The sequence below is a fragment of the Musa acuminata genome, chromosome BXJ1-7 (assembly GCF_036884655.1).
Source record: "Musa acuminata AAA Group cultivar baxijiao chromosome BXJ1-7, Cavendish_Baxijiao_AAA, whole genome shotgun sequence".
Classification (NCBI taxonomy): Eukaryota; Viridiplantae; Streptophyta; class Magnoliopsida; order Zingiberales; family Musaceae; genus Musa; species Musa acuminata.
The window spans coordinates 44,095,556-44,115,733 of NC_088333.1; the positions used below are offsets into that span (position 1 = coordinate 44,095,556).

The following is a 20,178-nucleotide window of genomic DNA, read 5'->3' on the forward strand; positions in this document are numbered from 1 at the left end:
CAGTTGAAAATACATATGTAAACCTAAAAAACAACCAAGGATAACAAGAGGAATCACACAATATTAATGGTATGATAACCAAACATTTGAGTAGATTTCAGAGTTTCATGAACATCATACAAATGAAATCATTTAACACCATGAGACAGAATATATAAGAAATTATCTCACTAAAGAAAAGTCGCCCAAACTTGCCTTGCTAGAAAAGGAAAATGCCCTTTGAAAACATTGCCTCGAACATTTGGGAAACGTGCACTAAAAGCCTCCGCATGTAACATAATCTTATAACTACCATGTGCAAAGTGACATCTAATGCCCTTTTACATTCTCAATGATTCTTAACATCTCCCACAAATTTACAGAGTAAATCTTCTCCTGCATAATTCACAAACAAATATTCCTTTTTGGATGATGCGGCAGGAAGCAGCTCAGAAATCCCCGCCAGATCTCGACATGGTGGAAGGATAACATCCCCCTTCTATTCAGGGAATAGTAGACGTCCGCAAGCAGAAGCCAGGTAAGGTCTGAATCAAAGCAAGCAAGTCCTGATAATGCCCTTAGAGATGCATCTTTGAGACCTGCCATGCTACTGCAAGCAATACCTACGACAATACCACTAACCTTCTTCAGGACTGTCTGTAATGCTGAATTAGTCCTCTTGTCCGAACATATCATGGTAATCATGTCCAATACTGCAGACTGGATTTTTTGGCTGGAGACTTCAGCCATAGGTTCTTCTGAAGTGTGATAGAATTACTTCGGTAAGGGAGAAGAATTCTTTCCTCATTTGATAGCATTGGTTTCCTTCGAAATGGGGATGAAGTAAGCAACTTCCATATAGTATGCCCATCATTCTGAAACCGGCGAACATAAAAGTCCCCGCCACCAATTTGAACTGCTTTATGCAGCATATTCAAGCATTTCCTGATCACAACCTGAAAAAGAATAAAAGAAAAATCAAAGCTGTAAATAATGCAGCCACATGCCAAGGCTTTTCAACTGGGAATACAGCATAAATCCTTTAACTGGGAATACAGCAAGGTAGAAACATCACTGCATAATCAGAAGACAAAATATTAAAAGTCCTTTAATGGCTAAATACAGCAAGTTAGAAACATCAGAAGACAATATTTGAACCCAAATAGCATAAATTCTTTAATGGTTACTAAAAGTCCAAACTAACATGGAGCCACATGTCAAGGCTTTTCAACTTGGAAGTACCAACACTCCATATTCATATATGTATCAAATGCTCCAACACCACCGCATAAGACACAATACACAATACACATTGGCATGGCCTATCAGTAGCCCAAATATTTTTATTTTTTATTTTTTTGCAATTGGGCAAAGTTTCAAAACCAAATCAACACCTTCTGACACCAAACTTTCAGAACAACCATTTAATTTCTTAACATTTTTAAAATACTTATAGTTTTTATGAGCATGTATCCTATGATTGTACTAACTTGATTTAATTTCTTGTGACCACAATACAGTGTGATGTGATGTCAACAATCTTCCCATGAAGTGAGTTTGGTAGACTTGAGTGAATCCAAGATATCCACCTAATATCTATCTTATTTCTCCCCCAATTATCCTACCTCTTAACTCTCTCATTACATAAGCCCTAAAGCTCCAAACCCCCCTATTGTCCTATATGCATAACCATACATAATCCACTAAAACATCAAACAAAATATGGTGTTATTGGAGCTGCCAAGCATTAACAATTGTTACAACTTCATTATCAAATAAAGCAAGAAGGATTAGATAAAATGTCTATCTCTACACTCAAGACTAGTATGCGTTTGATCCTATGGTACTTGAGCTCATTGTTAAATATTATCATTATTCTCCTCTGTCTTTTCATTTTTAATTTCTTATCAACCACTCCATTCCCATTCCCAAGACATGAGAAATATATATGAAGCTTCAGCATAAATCAGACAATCGAGCAAAGTACGATGTTGCAGAATAGGCTAAATGTTAACGGAAAAAAGACCAAAGAGATTTACTAAATTAGCAAAAAAAAAATCTATCATACCACTGAAACCTTATTTTTAAGGCAAAGAATCAAATAAGGCCAGATTATGTTCATTGCTGGAAGCACTCTGTTCTCGTCAGCTTCCTCATCTGCAGCCTCCATCCCATCTTTCAGATCATTTAGTGATAGCAACTGAACTGCTTCCCAGATTGCTGCTTTGGTTTGTTTCTCGTGCTTATAAGCTTCCTCCACTTTTGCAAGAGATACAGAAACATCCTACAAAAAAATGCCTTACTCTAAAGTACAAACAACTGAAATCTAAGGAGAATAACAAGAAAGATTTTGTTTTACTATTTTCCAATAAGATATTTACCACTCCAGCCCCTAACAAAAGTATACATCTAATTATTTTATTTAGTTGAACAAAGAAAACATATTATGCAATGGTTCAAAACCAACACACAATTGTCAAACATAACCAATAATAATATGGAGAAGAGGGTTCACATTTCCTACCATATCAACTGATTTTGGCATAGAAACCAAGACTTCCATTAACATTTGTTTTGTTGCAACAGTCTAACCAGTAACACCTTTTTAGGGCAGCAATTTACAGGCAGAATCTGCTAAACTGATAGTCCTAAATGACTTGCTTAAAAGTAATAAGACGACGGACTGAGACCTTGGGAATAAATGTGAAATTTTGTTCTCTGCAAAATACAACATTATTCCAGAAAGAGAAAAGGAGTTTTGAGAAAAAGACAAACCAACAAGAAGTTGCTGTCTATTTACTTTGATCAGACTACTTGAAATTATGATGCAGGTTGTTGATCTGTTTTGCAATACTGTATTTTCCAGGTTGCCATCATACACGACAAGATAAACAAATTAAAAATCCAATCTCAAAGTTTTATTCGGCTTTATAAATAGAGAACATCTAAGCAAAAATGGAATTCATATGATATATTACACTTCAAATCCATTAAAAAAAGGGTTAAATCAACAAAAATTAAGAACCATCAAGTTTTCATGTCTCTTACCTTTTTTTGGGAAAAAAAGCATTTAGTTAAATGCTGTGAAAAGATCAAGATGTCTTACCCCAACTTACTAAGTGAACACGACCGAAAAGCAACAGAACTATCAGGAACTAATCCAAAAAAGTCAACATTATCCCTACCCCCACATACCAAAAACCAAGCAGCATGGCCCATGCTTGGATTGTACCCATGACCCAAAGTATCCTACACCAAGGAAATTATGACAAACTTGAAATCATACTCAGAACAGTTCATTTTCCCAATTGAACCATATAACAACATTCAGAACATGTTCTGACTTTTCATGGTTGCTACCCCAATAAAAGTGGCACTTCTAGAAACTGAAAGCCACAACGAAACACATGATTTAGGGAAATAATACAGTAACATCTCCAAATGGTCGACATCTTAAAATCCTTGACAAGCATATAGTTATATAAAGAACAAAGAGATGGTAAATGCAAGCCTTTCACTTAGCAAAACAATGGCTTCCCTGTTACAATAATCCAGAACAAGTCACAGAATAAACGACTATTATAGCAGAGCCAAATGAACTTTCTTCAAAAATAAACATCTAAAATAACAGATCCAAATGAAAATAAAGCTTTAAAAAACCTTCATTTGGACCTACATAATCGAAAATCTGCATGGCAATGTACATGTTCCTATTGCTTAAAGAATTTCTAGTTTGTAATCATTGGATTTTAGGTAAACATAGACTTCAAAATTTGTCCAACTTTATAACCTTGCAAATGACAAGCAAACTACATTATGTAGCCAGTAATCATTCTATCCATCATTAATAGCTTGTCATTCGTAAGAAGATCCATTTGCAAAATACACTCCATGAAAAGCATAATGCGTATGAATGGTAGTAAAAAATTTTGAATTCACAGACTAAGCACAGATCACTTGTACCAAAAAATTATCTAATGAATAAGGTATCTGATAGGTACATAATGGTAAGCCATCTACCCAAGTATCCTCATGTCAAAAAATTTCAGAAATCCAAGTTGCCGTTTATGAATAAGTAATCAATTAATTTTCCACTAAAATTACATAGCCCCATTAGTTTGAAAATACTGCTATCAAACAAAGAAATGCTAAACAATCGAAAAGGGTCATCAACATGAAAAGGTATCCTACTTGTGAAGCAACATGTGCTGTCCTTTGTTCTTTTCTTATTTTCAATCCAGATTTTTTTTTCTTTAAAGTCACTTGTAAGGTTTCACTTTAAACACAGGTAACTAAGAGGTTTCCTCACATCACAATAAATACTGAAATGGCTGAGCTTAATTTGTGTTTTCCCTTTATATAGTAGAAACTTAAATTGAGAAAGACTAAATTTAATTCTCCCTGACTGAAAGAAAGAACTGCATAATTGACCCTTCCCAGACCTGCATTAATGGGTGCCCCTGTGCATTGAGCTGCCTTCTGACAATTAAACACCAAATAGTATTTGCAACAGCAGAATGAGAATTAGAAAGAGATTCATTTGGCCAAAACTGTTTTATCAAAAAACATATCAAGCAAGTACCTCAATAAATGTCCAGAGACACCAGACAAGCTGATTCTTTCTGTGAAGAAACAAGTGGTGATGCAGCTTTTAAGCATGATCCAACAAGAGATCCAACAATTCTTCTGTATCTTTTCATCTCATTAAACTTAAACAATAATTCCTCCCAATATTCCAAGTGAAGACTAACATCATCAAAATTGACAGATCCAATTTCTGGTTGTCAAATTAGAACAAAAAGGCAATGGGAAATTATTCCAAATAGCACTTGCATTGAACAAAGAGAACCTTGAAAGACTACATAAAATATTCAAACACTAGATTAAAAATATCATAATAACAATATACCAATTGAAACAAAGAAATGAGAAAAAAATAGCACTGGAAGCCTGCTAAACCACAGAAGATAACTATTTAATCTGTCTCCACTTTCGCATCTTCAAAGAGAACTAATTCTTTGTTTTTAGAAAAGTGTTCTTTCACTGGGGGAGTGTATAAAATTTTATGATCAAAGTGCTTAGTTTGTTAGTTAAATATGGCAATCACATGTGAAAGCAACTAAACTTCTACACTCTTAGTCATATTTCTTCATGATATCAGATATACTAAATAGTACAATTTGAAATATGAGATATCTGTCTGGGCGAAGATCACAGTAATGTAGGAATTTTTAGTACAATTTTACAAATAAAAGCAATATACAGTAAAATCATTGCCTAATCACAAAATTAATACTCACAAAATTCTTAAATTAATACAGTACAATTTTACAAATAAAAGCAATTTCTTAAATTAATACTCACAAAATTCAATGAAACATAATTTGGCAGATTTCATGGTCATGTGCCAATCATTCAGTCTGATCTGGCAAAGAAGATGCTTCAGTTTGTGATGCCTTTGCAATTTCACCCACAGCCTAGACACAAGAATGTTAACAATCAGCAAGCTCAAAATACAAATAAGAAAATCTGCTTGTAACATCTTCAAACTTTAGGATTAAGAATGAAATAATAGAACAAGATAAAACAAGAAAGAAGAATATAATAATAGAACAAGATAAAACAAAAAAGATTTTTTTTCTCCAAGCAAAAGAGATTTATATTCATTATATTAAACATACAACAAAAAGGAAACATAACTCTGATACAAGAAGAGTTAACCACAATTCTAAATACTTTGGAATGCCAACCATAGTTCTTCTTGATATAACAAGGGACAGAATGATATACATTATACAGGTCCAATAAATTTTAGTTTGTACCTATATACACCTAAAATCTTTGAACCTGCCAAAATGTTGACATCAGCTTTATGCAGATTGAAATTTATTTTGTCAAGCAGGATAATCATATATGTTTATGTCAAAGATACAGATACACATATCAAATGAATTCCATCATCAGATAAGAACAAGGATATGTGACAGCAAGATGCTGTAGAAACTAGTCTAAAATAAATCAGGACACAATTCATGTAACATGGTCACTCGTTAGTGAAACCTAGAACTTAATTCTATGTCCATGTGTAGAAGAGCTGAAATTTAAAAAGATAAAAAAAATGAAGACTGGAAAAGAAATGTTTTTACCTTTAGAAATGGAATAGTTAAATTTGGGTGTTGATGCCTACCAAGGACCTCTAACTCAGGATACAGCTCGCATCTGTGGCAATTGACCAAACCAATTTAGAGGAAGAAAAGAATATTGGCAGTAAATGATAAATAAATTGACTTTTCAAATTACTCATCTTATATATAATTTTAAGAAGAAATACACCTAAAATGGTTAGAGACACCATTTTAAAACCCCAGCAGTAAATCAAAGGAAAGAATGAAACAAAATAAATCAGCAGATATCAAGCAAATAAATCCACCCATGCAGTAGAAAACAGATGAGAACAAATTGCTAAACACGCATGAGAAAAGTTCAAACATATACACCAAATTTTAGGATGTGTAATCCAGGGTCTGCCGTACCGAACCGTACCGCTCGGTATGGGCGGTATGTACCGGTCCGATAGGTTGTCGGTACGCGGACCGCTTGTTACCGGTCCGAGTGCACTATAGCACTGTAGCGGTGCTACAGTACTCAACACACTTGGGTGTACTGCTCGGTATACCGTACCGTACCGGTACAAAGCCCAGGTCGAAATACTAGTACGGTACGGTATTGCGAACCTTGGTGCAATCTCCAGATTGCATCTGATAGAAAGTTACTGCACTATTAATCTCATTAAACCAAGATTCTTGTATCCACATTTTGCTGTAAAATCCTTGATTACCACACAAGTACAACAATCCACAAGTACAAAAACAAGCCATAATATTCCAACTATTTAGGGTTGGCTTGATATTTTCCGAAGCAATTGTAGTCTGACCATGCTGATTTAAGGTATTGTATCAATGGCAGTGATTTAAAAAACGCTAGGTGCCAAAAGGCGCTAAGGTCCAAAAACGCCCAAGGCGCTAGGCGCTGCCCGAGCGAAGCAAGGCAATAAAATATAAAAATATATAATATAATTAATAAATATAATTATTTAAATAAAAAAAATGCTATTAAATTAAGAAAATCAAGTACAATATCATAATAAATAAATAAACCATAATAGTATTTTTTTTATTTTTTAAATAAAAAATATAGCATTAAATAAATAAAATTAATAGTATTAAAATCAAAAGAATATATTATTAATCTAATAAATAAAAATACTATTATTAATATACAATTAGCAGTATACGGTTAATATACTGTTAACAGTATAGTGAGAAGAATGTGAGAAGACCGAGGCTGAGGCAACGATAGCGGTAGCGGTAGCAAGTGACAGTCGTAGCTGGAGCGGGAGCGGTGAGCGACGACGATAGCGGGAGTGGGAGCGGGAGCTATGAGCGGCAGCGGGAGTGGCGACAGCCGCAACGAGCGACGACAGCAGCAGCGAGCAACGATTGTGGCAACGACGAGCAGTGATTGTGGCAACGACGAGTAGCGATAGTAGTAGCGAGCAGCGACAATGGCATCGGCAGTAGAGAGCAGCGACAACAGAGAAGAAATCTCAACAACAAAATCGCGAGTGTTAGGGTTGAGGAAGTCGGGGAGATCACGAGAGGGAGCCTGATATCGGTGATTTAGTTGGTTCGATTGAACCAACTAAAGCACCGGAGACCAACCAGACCTAAAAATCTGGTACGATCGCTTGGTTTAACCTAGGCGCTCTCCCGAAGCACCCGGCGCCTGGGCTCGGGTGAGCGCCCAAGCGGCGCCTCTTTGAAGCGAGGCACCTGGACATGAAGCGTGGCACTCGGGCCTCGCCTCGTCTCGCCCGAGCTCCTAGGGGAGCGCCCGAGCACCTATTGAAATCACTGATCAATGGTATTGTCTTACTCAATAAGTTCACCACATGGTCAACCACATCTGAGAATACAGTAATGCTGCTGTATTTACACTTGAAGTTTGTAACATCAAGGAATCAACAACAAATACTTGAGACTCCCAAAGTTCCAAGTATACACCACTGTAAAGTATATGATACATATTAGCCTTACTACTAAAAGCATTTTAGAATTAACCACAATTATGTTTGGAAAAATAACCCTAATGCTTATGTTAGGACGTGGGAGAAAATAAATATGCTACTTATCGATGTGTCTTTTTTGTCCTTATGGCTTCTTTGTAAAATAAGATGACAGCATGGTATACAGATGTCATAATATAAGGAGTTGGAGAAGTGACAAGAAAGTTAAAGAAGAATCACATCTTGGGAACAGAGGATCATGCCTTCCATATAGTTGTTAAAAATATATATAAGATGAGATGTAAAAATATAAAGATGATAGAACAATGTTTAATAGAATGAGCTATAACATAACAATTTATGGTATTGTCTTAGATCACTTTGTCAAACATAAAGAATTTCGTATAGAAGCCAATGGATGTCTTTAAAAAAGCTCTATAATGAATAAATAGATTTAACAAACAAATATACTTCAAAACAAGAGTTTGGGGAAGAATTGAGAAAGTCCACAATACATAATGTTTTCAAATCCCATACTAAACAGAATTCCATCACGAGTTTGATGAAAGTGAATAAAAAAAGGTGAAGGTATTCTTATAATTAATTAACTCAAAATTGCATTCTAATAACACTTCAAAAATAACATAAATTATCCAAAAATACAAATATTATTATATAAAAAACCTTAAACCTAGACATGAGAGGATTTCAGATTCAGATTTAAGATTGTCAAAATAAGACTAATATGAACTCATCCTGCATCATCCACCTTACCCATTGCTTAAATTGAGTGCTCTATTACTCATGGAAGGATCTCAGCCTAAATCATGCACATACACATTTGCCACACCAAGGGTAATAATATAACCTTTTGAAGACCATAATATATGAATTATCAAGACTATTTCCTACCAAACTGGAATCAGCAACAAAACCCAACTCAAAATCAAGAAGTCCACCTCTGTAAAAGCCACTGACCTAATATTAAAAAGCAAGGCACCTAAAATTTATGTGAAACATCTATCATAATGGTTGCAGCTATGCTCTTATGAACCAAAATATTTTCTGGCAATACCTCTCAGGAAGGAAGAATCAGAGCTAAGGTGGCAAATGACAAGTTTTAGCACAAGGAGAAAGTTATTACACAGTAGAAACAAATCGATAAACAACAGAATACATTTGAAACCTGAGGGATGCAATGGATCTGAGGGCAATGTCCTGAGTTTTAGTACAAGAAAAGGTAATTGTGTGATACACACAAACCAATAAGGAAATACTTATAAAAAAAATAGAAATCTATTAATGCTTCAAATATATTGTTGAAGTGGTTTGAATCACAAAAACATTAACAACCTTAAATGGTTCAAGCTTGAGCCATGGAATAATGAGCCATGCCATCTACCTTCAGAAATGCAAAAGAAGGTCATGCCATCTCATTTTGTGAGAGATAGGAACAAAATGAATTAAAAAAAATGTATGAACTTTTTTTTTCTACTGTAATTATCCTAAGTCAGCTCCAAAATGCAGATAGGCCAGAAGATTGATAATAAGACCCTAAAGTCTTATCGTAGGCTCTGATACCAAATGATAAGACCTTAAAGTCTTATCGTGGAAGAAAGGGGAGAAATGAGGATGATAATGATCGCTTCGAGAGGATCGGCCTCAAATGGTAAGACCCTAAAGTCTTATCGTCGAAGAAAGGGAAGAAATGGGGATGATAATGATCACTTCGAGGGGATCGGCCTCCTTGATCGCTTCGAGGGGATCGACACTCCTTGATCGCTTCGAGGGGATCGACCTCCTAGGGTTTGTCCAAAGACAGAATAGTATTTTTCATACATTAATGAAAAGAAACAGTTACATCTCTATTTATAGAGTTCCACCCAAAGTTCATCAGGACTTGAACTCTAATAATAAATAAATATTAAATAAACCTCTACTTGACTCTAACTGAACCAAACCAACTCAATAAACAACTGGACTAAACAGACTCAATAAACATTATTCAAAAGCTCAGAAAAAGGGTCCTAATTGGAATTGCATCAATGGATGTACTATCTTAACAATGTGTGCACAGTTAAATTAGACAGTAGATCAGTGGATCAGTTCCTTGCAAGTGTGTATGAGACGCTTTTTGGATTGGTTAGTTTCACATGACTGCAGGAGCTATGACAATTCGCAATATGGTACATAATTGTGTCTACGTCTGATAGGCCTGATGTAAGTGCATGACAATAAACCCTATCGTGGAACCAGAAACTACAAAATAGCTATTAGCATATTCTATTTGATCTTTTAAACCATAATCATTTAAGCTTCTTTTTGTAGATCATGGTCATAAGCATCAACTCAAATTTCAGGTTTCCTAATGCGACTGCAAAATCTGTACTTCAAGGCTCAAGTGTGGAAAATTTAGATTCATATTCACCCTCTTAACAAAATCATGAGATTCATCATTACACCCCAAGGCTAGTGTTCCTTACAATAGAGGATACAGAATACGATCATTATTAATAACCATGCACTAAATGAGTATGGTAACCATAAGACAGAACGAGTCACAAACTATGTCAGTCAGCATCCTTGACGTTGCCAATTGGTTGCAAAAGATTTTGAACAGGATATGTGAAGCAAAACCATAACCATTGAATTTTATTTCTTTCCTCTATAGAGAAATTATCATTTATAATTGTTACCTTAGCACAAACTAAATTGCATTTTACTTTTCTTGTTCCACCAAGTTAGCTTCATAGATAGTGTACTTGTTTGAGTACACTAATAAGGAGGGCTGTTGCTGTTGCTTCTGTTTTGCCAATAAACTATACTCTTGGCTGCAGTCCCACTTTAATTTTCTTTTGACCATTTTTTGTTATTTAGGTATATTTTCTTTAATCATCTTATTTATGTTCTAGCTTAGGGTTTGTCATGTCGACCTATACTGCCCAGTACGAGCGGTATGTACTAGTCTGATAGGATACCGATATGTGGACCGCTCTCTGTCGGGCGATACTATCACATGACCTCGTATATGGCGATATGGGATTTGTACCGGGCGATAACGATCAAAATCAGACCATTACCAACCTGTACAAGTCGATAACAGTCGGATTTAAACCGTTATCGATCAAGGGCTGAGATTGGCCTAATTCAAATGATCAAATTGTCCGTTTAAAAATAGGCAAAATATTGGGAAGGCAATTGCAAAATGGTTCAATTTCTACAGGATTCTAACAAGCACAACCTAAGGGCTATATTAGCAGAGCATAGTCTCTTCTACTCAAAAGTCTGGCACGGGGATCCAGCATCCAACACCGAAACAGATCCATAGTGTGTATTTAGATGAGGAGGTGGCAGAACTGAATGACTGGATCAAATCCTTCAAGAGGCAATGGGACGAATATGGGGTAACATTGACGTATGACAGTTGGACAGGGCCAACAAGAATAAGTGTCATCAATTTTCTTGTTTATTGCAATAGACGAGTGTTTTTTCATAAGTCAGTTAATACTTTCGACAAGTATCACCATAGTAGACGAGATTGAACCATAGTACATTGTTTATATAATCACCGATAATGGAGCCAATTTCAAGAAGATCGATTTATAATAGATGGAAAAAAGAAAAATATTGTTTTGGCCTCCATATGCAGCTCATTGTATGGATTTAATGTTGAAGGATATTGGCGAGCTACCATTAGTCAATAAGCATGTAGCTCGAGCATAGTCGATCACAAAGTTCATATATATCATCATTGGGTCCACTCTTTAATGCAAAAGTATATAAATGGTGAGATACTCAGACCTGTAGTCACTCGGTTTACTATAAATTTCATTGCTTTAAAGTCAATACAATAAAAGAGGCAGGGCCTAACATGAATGGTCCGATTCCAGGTATTCGAGATCGGGCTATGGAAAAAAGATAGAAAAGACTATTCTTTCTTTTAGATTTTGAGATCAGGCTATGGAATGAAATCATAAAAGGTGTGGAGCCACTTTACATTGTTCTCCGTAAGATAGATATGGACACGCATCCACAAATGTTTTATCTTAGACATATGTTGAGTACAGCAAGAGAAAAGGTCAAGAAAGCATTCAAAGATTATTTTAAGGCCAACCAATACTTACATATCATTGATCACAAAACTGAAGTTCACGTGGACCAAGATATCCATAATGTAGTTAAATTCATATTCAGTGTAATTTAATTCATTATTTTTTAATATTTAAAAAATTCTCACTAACAAAATTATGTCTTGTAGCATATAATCTAAATCCAACCATTCAATTTCGATGTAGTCTTAGAACACGATCAGATTTATTATCGACACTAAGAAATATTATATATTGACTCTTATCAAACACTATCAAAGCTATTATGAAAAGCTAATTATTCTAAGAAACAATTGGCTCATTCTCCAACGTTGCAACTATATCATGTCGTTATAATATAGATCTTGGTGAGGAAAAGTTACACACATATTGATTATAAACTATATTTGATATGAATTATTTATTATGTTAATAAAGTCTTATTTGCATCTTTTTGCAATCAAGTGGTCGTTGCATTTTAGAGGGGATGTACCAAATTTAAGGAAGATTGTCATCTGTGTCCTTTCGTAGACGACAACATCTAGTGATTACGAATGTAATTGGTCAATGTTCGTATTGATTCATACGAAGGACTACAACTATCGTATAGGCGGTTGGAGAAACTAGTATATGTCTACTATAACATGTAGCTAAGGTTGCGATGTGCCGAGCTGGACAAGGAGCCAAAGGAAACAAAGATTAATCCCATCAACCTCCAATTATACAACAAAGATTAAGAGCCGATTCTAGAGTGGGTCGAAGCAACGAAGAACCAAGAGGATCTTCTACTTGATGAGACAGGAGATCCTCAACGTCCTTCGCATTTTATTGAGGCAATAGGAAAAGAGGAAGCACATCCCAACCCAAGGAAGATCCCTCTCAGTCAGAACATGGCGGAAGGAGCCGGACATCATCAAGTTAGACTACTCTAGGAACTAAAAACACCCAACTACCGTAGTTATCCGTCCAACGTACAAAGGCAAAGGCAAAGGGTAAGGCAGCAGCATTAGTTGCACCGTTAGAAAGAATCGAGTTGGGCGACAAGACACCTTTGCAATCGTAATTAACTAACCCGCTCGATCTAGAGACATAGTAGTGACTTGGACAGTAGTGCCTCGACCGATGATGGAGACACCGGGGAGTCACCAGGGTTTATAAGAAAGATCCTGCTCACTTCGCTTACGAAATATTGATGAGGGAATGGACCAATTTTTTCATTTAATGCCTAACACGTTCCTTTTTTTTCTTTTATTAACATGTTCCTCTGTTTTGCTACATGCTCTTCAAGGGGTTGCTTCTTGTTGCAATCTCATCTAAGTAGGTTACAACAACTTGCTATGTAAGAAACATTAAATAAAAAATAATCCAAAGCAGCTGTTAATAAAATTTGAGGGAGGGGAGCACCAGACCACCTAATTTTAGCTAATCATGGCATTGACGGAAGGTGTAAGAGAATTTGAGATATCTTATAGTTATATTGTAAACAGTCAATGACTCCACTAAACATATCATCATAGTTCTATCCATTTACATCAAGACTCCTGTTTAAGCAGGCTGATAAGCTACCTCCAAGGCAACAGAACAAGCATCTGTCCTCCAAAAGTAACACATACAAGGTAAATTGAAGAGCTTAAAACAGTTCATATGTAAAATTTAATACATGCCTCTACATGTATCCAACTCAAAAGTCTCAAATTTAAAACAGTTCATATGTCAAACAAAACCATCGTAACTTATGTTTCATATTCCACAAAGTCTACACTCTACAGCAACACCTAGGTCTTCTCAAACCTGAGCCTTGAGAGGTTGTGAAAACTTCATAATTAAGTATACAACGTGTGACAAAGAATTTATATACGTGAACATATATAACTTGAATATCACTTGTAGGATATTATAGGAGATCAATATTCATGATACCTTGGCAACAAGGACTCGAAGGGTCAGAAATGCCTCTTTCCGGAGATTTGCACTTCCACAGTGTCCTCTCAGTGCCTCAAGTTCAGCAGCCTTTAAGAGAACAAGAGAAATTATTTTGGACATTTATTTACATCAAAATAACTAAAACAAACTGCTCCGGAGAGTGACACAGATAAGTAACTGAAATTAGACTACCAAAACAATGAAACAATAAAATAAAATGAGTAAAAACAAAGCACGTACGACTTACTTGGAGAAGAAGTGATAGCCAATGCCCTACTGCAGCTGAAGCATTTTGAGATTGGAGAAATGCTAGCAAACATTCTAGTGATTCAACACAATCCCTTGAGAGAGTATTATGATGCACAAAAGCACCATCAATAGATTTGGATGTAGGCACGATAACCCTTTGTTTGCATGAACACGAACTAACAGAGCAAGGTTGTCAATTGAGAAGCATCACCCTAAAGCATCTTATTATTCCTTCACGAAATTCTTCCGATGCCACAGAATGTGAAAGCATAGCTCCAGTGGTAATTTTCTTTAGCACCACAACCATCTGAAACATTACATTTTTAGGTTATTTCATTTCAAATTTTAACGGAACTAACAACACTAACATCAAGTTGCAAAGCTGAAAAAGATAAGTGTGTATAGTTTTGGTGGTCACAACCATTTGGTTCAGTCAATTTAAAAAATATGAAAGCTACATAATGGTCCAATGCAAATTAGCTATAAGAAAAGAATTGTCAAAAGAAATGTATGCCTAATTGCTAGATTACAAATTTATAGGGGCATAAATTGCATGAAAACAAAAAAAATAAAACAAAAGGACTCTATGTATGCAACTAAGAACAAAAGATGAAAATATAGGCACATTAGCATCCCTTCTGCCACAGAATCACTGATCGCATGCCACCTAATAATGAGGCACCGCCATTCCCAAAACCCCCATCCGAGTCAAACTTCTTCTCTTCTCTACACTGCACCGCGGCATCCAGCAAAAGGAGAAAAGGGAACAAGGTATAACTGGGCAAACAATAGAAAACAACCCGATCAAATAAGCCATCAAGAAGAACATCAAACTCCGACCCAAGTTCTTGGACCCAAAAGTCAAAACACGAGACAAGGGCGCACTGAGTCATAAGAGGGACAAGCTGTCGGGGATGTGAGAAGAGAGCGTACTCGAAAGAGGGCTGCAAGGCGGCGGCGGGGGCGCTTCGGAGGAAGACGGCCATCTCGGCAAGGAAGGAGGCATCCTTCTTAGGGTTGCGAAGGAGGACGAGGAGGTCGAGGTAGTAAGGCGATAGAAGACGAGCAATAGGATTTCCTCCGAGGGGGGTTTCTTCGTCCCCAACATTCCAGGGTGGTCGCCTTCCCGGCCAGTGGGGTTTTCTGGGCTCGAGAGACGTTCCAGAGAATTCTAAATGAAGCGCGCGTCATCAGAAGAAGGGCTCTCACACAGTTACTGGGCTTGAGATACCGGTTGAGGGTTTAGGGTTTAGGGTTTAGGGTTTAGGGTTTAGGGTTTAGGGTTTAGGGTTTAGGGTTTAGGGTTTAGGGTTTAGGGTTTAGGGTTTAGGGTTTAGGGTTTAGGGTTTAGGGTTTAGGGTTTAGGGTTTAGGGTTTAGGGTTTAGGGTTTAGGGTTTAGGGTTTAGGGTTTAGGGTTAGGGTTTAGGGTTTAGGGTTTAGGGTTTAGGGTTTAGGGTTTAGGGTTTAGGGTTTAGGGTTTAGGGTTTAGGGTTTAGGGTTTAGGGTTTAGGGTTTAGGGTTTAGGGTTTAGGGTTTAGGGTTTAGGGTTTAGGGTTTAGGGTTTAGGGTTTAGGGTTTAGGGTTTAGGGTTTAGGGTTTAGGGTTTAGGGTTTAGGGTTTAGGGTTTAGGGTTTAGGGTTTAGGGTTTAGGGTTTAGGGTTTAGGGTTTAGGGTTTAGGGTTTAGGGTTTAGGGTTTAGGGTTTAGGGTTTAGGGTTTAGGGTTTAGGGTTTAGGGTTTAGGGTTTAGGGTTTAGGGTTTAGGGTTTAGGGTTTAGGGTTTAGGGTTTAGGGTTTAGGGTTTAGGGTTTAGGGTTTAGGGTTTAGGGTTTAGGGTTTAGGGTTTAGGGTTTAGGGTTTAGGGTTTAGGGTTTAGGGTTTAGGGTTTAGGGTTTAGGGTTTAGGGTTTAGGGTTTAGGGTTTAGGGTTTAGGGTTTAGGGTTTAGGGTTTAGGGTTTAGGGTTTAGGGTTTAGGGTTTAGGGTTTAGGGTTTAGGGTTTAGGGTTTAGGGTTTAGGGTTTAGGGTTTAGGGTTTAGGGTTTAGGGTTTAGGGTTTAGGGTTTAGGGTTTAGGGTTTAGGGTTTAGGGTTTAGGGTTTAGGGTTTAGGGTTTAGGGTTTAGGGTTTAGGGTTTAGGGTTTAGGGTTTAGGGTTTAGGGTTTAGGGTTTAGGGTTTAGGGTTTAGGGTTTAGGGTTTAGGGTTTAGGGTTTAGGGTTTAGGGTTTAGGGTTTAGGGTTTAGGGTTTAGGGTTTAGGGTTTAGGGTTTAGGGTTTAGGGTTTAGGGTTTAGGGTTTAGGGTTTAGGGTTTAGGGTTTAGGGTTTAGGGTTTAGGGTTTAGGGTTTAGGGTTTAGGGTTTAGGGTTTAGGGTTTAGGGTTTAGGGTTTAGGGTTTAGGGTTTAGGGTTTAGGGTTTAGGGTTTAGGGTTTAGGGTTTAGGGTTTAGGGTTTAGGGTTTAGGGTTTAGGGTTTAGGGTTTAGGGTTTAGGGTTTAGGGTTTAGGGTTTAGGGTTTAGGGTTTAGGGTTTAGGGTTTAGGGTTTAGGGTTTAGGGTTTAGGGTTTAGGGTTTAGGGTTTAGGGTTTAGGGTTTAGGGTTTAGGGTTTAGGGTTTAGGGTTTAGGGTTTAGGGTTTAGGGTTTAGGGTTTAGGGTTTAGGGTTTAGGGTTTAGGGTTTAGGGTTTAGGGTTTAGGGTTTAGGGTTTAGGGTTTAGGGTTTAGGGTTTAGGGTTTAGGGTTTAGGGTTTAGGGTTTAGGGTTTAGGGTTTAGGGTTTAGGGTTTAGGGTTTAGGGTTTAGGGTTTAGGGTTTAGGGTTTAGGGTTTAGGGTTTAGGGTTTAGGGTTTAGGGTTTAGGGTTTAGGGTTTAGGGTTTAGGGTTTAGGGTTTAGGGTTTAGGGTTTAGGGTTTAGGGTTTAGGGTTTAGGGTTTAGGGTTTAGGGTTTAGGGTTTAGGGTTTAGGGTTTAGGGTTTAGGGTTTAGGGTTTAGGGTTTAGGGTTTAGGGTTTAGGGTTTAGGGTTTAGGGTTTAGGGTTTAGGGTTTAGGGTTTAGGGTTTAGGGTTTAGGGTTTAGGGTTTAGGGTTTAGGGTTTAGGGTTTAGGGTTTAGGGTTTAGGGTTTAGGGTTTAGGGTTTAGGGTTTAGGGTTTAGGGTTTAGGGTTTAGGGTTTAGGGTTTAGGGTTTAGGGTTTAGGGTTTAGGGTTTAGGGTTTAGGGTTTAGGGTTTAGGGTTTAGGGTTTAGGGTTTAGGGTTTAGGGTTTAGGGTTTAGGGTTTAGGGTTTAGGGTTTAGGGTTTAGGGTTTAGGGTTTAGGGTTTAGGGTTTAGGGTTTAGGGTTTAGGGTTTAGGGTTTAGGGTTTAGGGTTTAGGGTTTAGGGTTTAGGGTTTAGGGTTTAGGGTTTAGGGTTTAGGGTTTAGGGTTTAGGGTTTAGGGTTTAGGGTTTAGGGTTTAGGGTTTAGGGTTTAGGGTTTAGGGTTTAGGGTTTAGGGTTTAGGGTTTAGGGTTTAGGGTTTAGGGTTTAGGGTTTAGGGTTTAGGGTTTAGGGTTTAGGGTTTAGGGTTTAGGGTTTAGGGTTTAGGGTTTAGGGTTTAGGGTTTAGGGTTTAGGGTTTAGGGTTTAGGGTTTAGGGTTTAGGGTTTAGGGTTTAGGGTTTAGGGTTTAGGGTTTAGGGTTTAGGGTTTAGGGTTTAGGGTTTAGGGTTTAGGGTTTAGGGTTTAGGGTTTAGGGTTTAGGGTTTAGGGTTTAGGGTTTAGGGTTTAGGGTTTAGGGTTTAGGGTTTAGGGTTTAGGGTTTAGGGTTTAGGGTTTAGGGTTTAGGGTTTAGGGTTTAGGGTTTAGGGTTTAGGGTTTAGGGTTTAGGGTTTAGGGTTTAGGGTTTAGGGTTTAGGGTTTAGGGTTTAGGGTTTAGGGTTTAGGGTTTAGGGTTTAGGGTTTAGGGTTTAGGGTTTAGGGTTTAGGGTTTAGGGTTTAGGGTTTAGGGTTTAGGGTTTAGGGTTTAGGGTTTAGGGTTTAGGGTTTAGGGTTTAGGGTTTAGGGTTTAGGGTTTAGGGTTTAGGGTTTAGGGTTTAGGGTTTAGGGTTTAGGGTTTAGGGTTTAGGGTTTAGGGTTTAGGGTTTAGGGTTTAGGGTTTAGGGTTTAGGGTTTAGGGTTTAGGGTTTAGGGTTTAGGGTTTAGGGTTTAGGGTTTAGGGTTTAGGGTTTAGGGTTTAGGGTTTAGGGTTTAGGGTTTAGGGTTTAGGGTTTAGGGTTTAGGGTTTAGGGTTTAGGGTTTAGGGTTTAGGGTTTAGGGTTTAGGGTTTAGGGTTTAGGGTTTAGGGTTTAGGGTTTAGGGTTTAGGGTTTAGGGTTTAGGGTTTAGGGTTTAGGGTTTAGGGTTTAGGGTTTAGGGTTTAGGGTTTAGGGTTTAGGGTTTAGGGTTTAGGGTTTAGGGTTTAGGGTTTAGGGTTTAGGGTTTAGGGTTTAGGGTTTAGGGTTTAGGGTTTAGGGTTTAGGGTTTAGGGTTTAGGGTTTAGGGTTTAGGGTTTAGGGTTTAGGGTTTAGGGTTTAGGGTTTAGGGTTTAGGGTTTAGGGTTTAGGGTTTAGGGTTTAGGGTTTAGGGTTTAGGGTTTAGGGTTTAGGGTTTAGGGTTTAGGGTTTAGGGTTTAGGGTTTAGGGTTTAGGGTTTAGGGTTTAGGGTTTAGGGTTTAGGGTTTAGGGTTTAGGGTTTAGGGTTTAGGGTTTAGGGTTTAGGGTTTAGGGTTTAGGGTTTAGGGTTTAGGGTTTAGGGTTTAGGGTTTAGGGTTTAGGGTTTAGGGTTTAGGGTTTAGGGTTTAGGGTTTAGGGTTTAGGGTTTAGGGTTTAGGGTTTAGGGTTTAGGGTTTAGGGTTTAGGGTTTAGGGTTTAGGGTTTAGGGTTTAGGGTTTAGGGTTAGGGTTTAGGGTTTAGGGTTTAGGGTTTAGGGTTTAGGGTTTAGGGTTTAGGGTTTAGGGTTTAGGGTTTAGGGTTTAGGGTTTAGGGTTTAGGGTTTAGGGTTTAGGGTTTAGGGTTTAGGGTTTAGGGTTTAGGGTTTAGGGTTTAGGGTTTAGGGTTTAGGGTTTAGGGTTTAGGGTTTAGGGTTTAGGGTTTAGGGTTTAGGGTTTAGGGTTTAGGGTTTAGGGTTTAGGGTTTAGGGTTTAGGGTTTAGGGTTTAGGGTTTAGGGTTTAGGGTTTAGGGTTTAGGGTTTAGGGTTTAGGGTTTAGGGTTTAGGGTTTAGGGTTTAGGGTTTAGGGTTTAGGGTTTAGGGTTTAGGGTTTAGGGTTTAGGGTTTAGGGTTTAGGGTTTAGGGTTTAGGGTTTAGGGTTTAGGGTTTAGGGTTTAGGGTTTAGGGTTTAGGGTTTAGGGTTTAGGGTTTAGGGTTTAGGGTTTAGGGTTTAGGGTTTAGGGTTTAGGGTTTAGGGTTTAGGGTTTAGGGTTTAGGGTTTAGGGTTTAGGGTTTAGGGTTTAGGGTTTAGGGTTTAGGGTTTAGGGTTTAGGGTTTAGGGTTTAGGGTTTAGGGTTTAGGGTTTAGGGTTTAGGGTTTAGGGTTTAGGGTTTAGGGTTTAGGGTTTAGGGTTTAGGGTTTAGGGTTTAGGGTTTAGGGTTTAGGGTTTAGGGTTTAGGGTTTAGGGTTTAGGGTTTAGGGTTTAGGGTTTAGGGTTTAGGGTTTAGGGTTTAGGGTTTAGGGTTTAGGGTTTAGGGTTTAGGGTTTAGGGTTTAGGGTTTAGGGTTTAGGGTTTAGGGTTTAGGGTTTAGGGTTTAGGGTTTAGGGTTTAGGGTTTAGGGTTTAGGGTTTAGGGTTTAGGGTTTAGGGTTTAGGGTTTAGGGTTTAGGGTTTAGGGTTTAGGGTTTAGGGTTTAGGGTTTAGGGTTTAGGGTTTAGGGTTTAGGGT

At 37.7% G+C, this 20,178-nt stretch overlaps 1 long non-coding RNA gene across 5 annotated transcripts; it reads right to left on the reverse strand.

Moving 5' to 3' along the window:
* Positions 1–53: 53 nt before the first annotated feature.
* LOC135679669 (uncharacterized) lies at positions 54–15,519 on the reverse strand. Of its 5 annotated transcripts, none has more exons than XR_010515328.1 (8): positions 15,238–15,508; positions 14,303–14,611; positions 14,053–14,142; positions 6,126–6,198; positions 4,562–5,456; positions 2,048–2,263; positions 622–935; positions 54–524 (listed from the first exon to the last, which is right to left on the reverse strand). It is a non-coding gene; the product is annotated as an uncharacterized LOC135679669 (long non-coding RNA). The 5 variants fall into 5 exon arrangements; XR_010515326.1 differs by having other exon boundaries at positions 54–935; positions 4,562–4,756; positions 5,344–5,456; positions 15,238–15,504; XR_010515327.1 differs by having other exon boundaries at positions 54–935; positions 3,086–5,456; positions 15,238–15,519.
* Between the last annotated feature and the right edge of the window lie 4,659 nt (positions 15,520–20,178).